We start from the raw sequence: 3,862 nt of genomic DNA on the forward strand, positions 1-3,862 counted from the left end.
ATGATGTGACGAGAATATTTATTGATAATGGAAGCTCTGTGAACGTCTTGTTCAAGAGCACGTTGGATCAAATGAAGATGGGAGGATTTGAGTTTGAGCCGATATCCACCCCGCTGTATGGGTTTGCAGAACGCGTCATCTTGCCTTTGGGTCAGATTGTTCTTCCCCTATCCTTGGGGACTGATTTTCGGCGGGTAACAAAGATGATAGCCTTCACTGTAGTAGATACCCCGTCAGCGTATAATGGAATTCTTGGACGACCAGCCCTGAAGGATTTTAGAGCAGTAGCTTCCAGTTATCATCAAAAGCTTAAGTTTCCTGTGGGAAAAGGAGTTGGAGTCCTATGCGGGGACCAAAAAGTCGCACGTCTTTGTTATGAAAGAATCGTGAAGGAAGAAGAAAAGAGAGGTCGCGAGCATTCGCATGGAAGCTTGAGCTCAGTCTTGCAGTTGTAGAGTCATTCGAAGAAGCTTCTAAGTGGGTAACTTTGTTCTGTGAAGGTATAAGAGGAGCATAAAAGTTGGAGAAAGCGCAGGGCAAGGCTTCAAAGAGACCCTGAAGTGCTTACCACCTCAGAAAATATTACTCTTGAATTTATTGTTGATGTATTTCATCTTTGCATTTTCCCATGTAATCAGTTGAAATTCAATAAAACCAAGTTCTTATATTAAGTTCATGGATGTTGTTGTATTGTGAGGATGAAATAAATTTTATTTTCCTGCTAAGGCATCGCCTAGCAGAGGAGCAGAGTTGGGGTGGAAGAAAGATTTTATTTTCCTGCTAAGGCATCGCCTAGCAGAGGAGCAGAGTTGGGGTGGAAGAGAGAGGAGCAGAGTTGGGGTGGAAGAGAGATTTTATTTTCCTGCTAAGTCATCGCCTAGCAGAGGAGCACAGTTGGGGTGGAAGAGAACTTTTATTTTCCTACTAAGGCGTCGCCTAGTAGAGGAGCAGCGTGTAGAAGAAAAATTTTATTTTCCTACTAAGGCATCGCCTAGTAGAGGAGCAGCGTGTAGAAGAAAATTTTTATTTTCCTGCTAAGATATCACCTAGCAGAGGAGTTAGAGGGTTGGGGCGTTGAATTTTCATTCTCCTGCTAAGGTGTCACCTAGCTGAGGAGTTAGAGGGTGGAGGCGTTGAATTTTTATTTTCCTGCTAAGGTATCACCTAGCAGAGGAGTTAGAGGGTGGGGGCGTTGAATTTTCATTCTCCTGCTAAGGTATCACCTAGCAGAGGAGTTAAAGGGTGGATGAGTTAGAGGGTGGAGACGTTGAATCTTTATTTTCCTTCTAAGACTCGGCTTAGCAGAGGAGTTAGAGGATGAAGGTGTTGAATTTTTATTCTCCTTCTAAGGTATCACCCAGCAGAGGAGTTAGAGTGTGGAGGTGTTGAATTTTTATTTTCCTGCTAAGGCCCGGCTTAGCAGAGGAGTTAGAGTGTGGAGGTGTTGAATTTTTATTTTCCTGCTAAGGCCCGGCTTAGCAGAGGAGTTAGAGTGTGGAGGTGTTGAATTTTTATTTTCCTGGTAAGGCCCGGCTTAGCAGAGGAGTTAGAGTGTGGAGGTGTTGAATTTTTATTTTCCTGCTAAGGCCTGGCTTAGCAGAGGAGTTAGAGGGTGGAGGTGTTGATTTTATTTTCCTGCTAAGGCCCGGCTTAACAGAGGAGTTATGAGATGATGAGGTGAGAGTTTGATTTTTCCTGCTAAGGCCCGGCTTAGCAGAGGAGTTAGAGGGTGGAGGTGTTGATTTTATTTTCCTACTGAGGCATCGCCTAGCAGAGGAGTTAGAGGGTGAGCGCGTTGAATTTTATTTTCCTGCTAAGGCCTGACTTAGCAGAGGAGTTAGAGGATGAATGTGTTGATTTTATTTTCCTGCTAAGGTATCACCTAGCAGAGGAGTTAGATGGAGGAGTTGAATTTTATTTTCCTGCTAAGGCATCGCCTAGCAGAGGAGTTAGAGGGTGGGGGCGTTGAATTTTATTTTCCTGCTAAGGCATCGCCTAGCAGAGGAGTTAGAGGGTGGGTGCGTTGAATTTTATTTTTCTGCTAAGACATCGCCTAGCAGAGGAGTTAGAGGGTGGAGGTGTTGAATTTTATTTTCATGCTATGACGTCACCTAGCAGAGGAGTTAGAGGGTGGAGGTGTTGAATTTTATTTTCCTGCTATGAACTATGTTAGGAGAGGAGTCAAGGGCACGGAGAAGTGGAAACTATTTTCCTTCAAAAGCTTAGTAGAGGACCTTGAAGATGGGGGCGACGAGGGCATATTGTGTTAGAAAAATTTATTTCGTTTGTCATTAACGAACAATGTTTGCCGCTGCGAAAATTACGGGGTTTGACCTGCCCGATCAGGTCGCGGGGATCGACCTGCCCGGTCTGGTCGTGGGGGCAACGCCCCCATAAAAATTTTTCAGAAATCACACAACCAATCGCAAGGCAATGTATCAAAATTCTCAACGTACTGGACGAGTGCTCAAGCGAGCGTGCGTTCGGCAGGTCGACTTGACAAGGGGATGGGGCGAGAAGGTGAAGGGAGCGGGGCGAGCACGCAGCAGGTGTGATGGGCGAGCGTGCGCTGGTTGGGCGAGCGTGCGAGAGCGAAGAAGGTGCTTGGGCGTGAATGCGGCGTGATGGCAGACGAGCGTCGAGAGGGCGAGGGTGAAGCGCGGCAGGCGATGGCGAGAGCAGAAGGCGGGCGAGCGTGGCGCTTGGGCGAGCAGGAGGTGCACCGGGCGAGCTGGGGTGAAGCTCGGGCGAGCAGGATGCGCGGCGCGGGGCGAGCTTGGGCGAGCATGGAGCAGGTCGAGCGTCTGCGCGCGGTGCTGGGCGACCGCTGCGCCGAGAGCGGGCGAGCTGGGGTGAAGCTTGGGCGAGCGTGGCGCTTGGGCGAGCAGGAGGTGCGCCGGGCGAGCTGGGGTGAAGCTTGGGCGAGCCTGGCACTTGGGCGAGCAGGAGGTGTGCCGGGCGAGCTGGGGTGAAGCTTGGGCGAGCGTGGCGCTTGGGCGAGCATGAGGTGCGTCGGGCGAGCTGGGGTGAAGCTTGGGCGAGCGTGGCGCTTGGGCGAGCAGGAGGTGCGCCGGGCAAGCGGGGGAGAAGCTTTGGGCGAGCAGGAGGTGCGCCGGGTGAGGCGATGGTGGAGCGGTAGCTTGGGCGAGGCGGGGCCGGCGCGCGGGGTGAAGCGGTAGCTCGGGTGATGGCGAGGTGATGATGAAGCGGTGCTAGGATTACGATTTGATTTGTTTCCAAATTTTTGGGGACTGACGAAAGGCTGGAAGATAATGCACAACTCGCACCCGGTAACCCGAGGACAGCACGACTAATCGAACTTCGAACCTGCGATTCAGTTCGACTCGGGAGGGGGAGACTGGTGATACCCCATGGATGAGCCCATTATCCCTGGCCCATCCCTAGCCCAAATGGAAGACAGGCCCATCAAGGGCCCAGGTATTCTCTTATAAATACCAGGTTTGAGCGTATGATATTTCATTCACTATATTGTTTTCAGCAGCACCCTTAGCTGCTCCCCCTATATATCCTCAGTCACTGACTTGAGCGTCGGAGGGGCTACGCAAGGACACCCTCCTGGCCCCCTTTAACGGTCTTTTTCGTGATTTCAGGCTCAGGACAATTTCAAAACCCTGCGTCTGCACTAGTGACACTTGCTGAGAGCGGACCCTAAATTTCACGTGAGTATCATTCAGCATTGGGTAAATTCACAACTCCACTGTTAGATTGCACGCCCTGGTTTTTCTGAAACAGCCCCGATTCAGCAAGGTGTCGTAGATTCGAGAGTCGGTAACCCACGTAATTTGTCCGCGGATGCGCATAACTCTTCGATGGTTCCGTAGAAACACTATTTGATGAAATT

This window comes from Primulina tabacum, chromosome 14 (assembly GCF_025594145.1).
Source record: "Primulina tabacum isolate GXHZ01 chromosome 14, ASM2559414v2, whole genome shotgun sequence".
Taxonomy (NCBI): domain Eukaryota; kingdom Viridiplantae; phylum Streptophyta; class Magnoliopsida; order Lamiales; family Gesneriaceae; genus Primulina; species Primulina tabacum.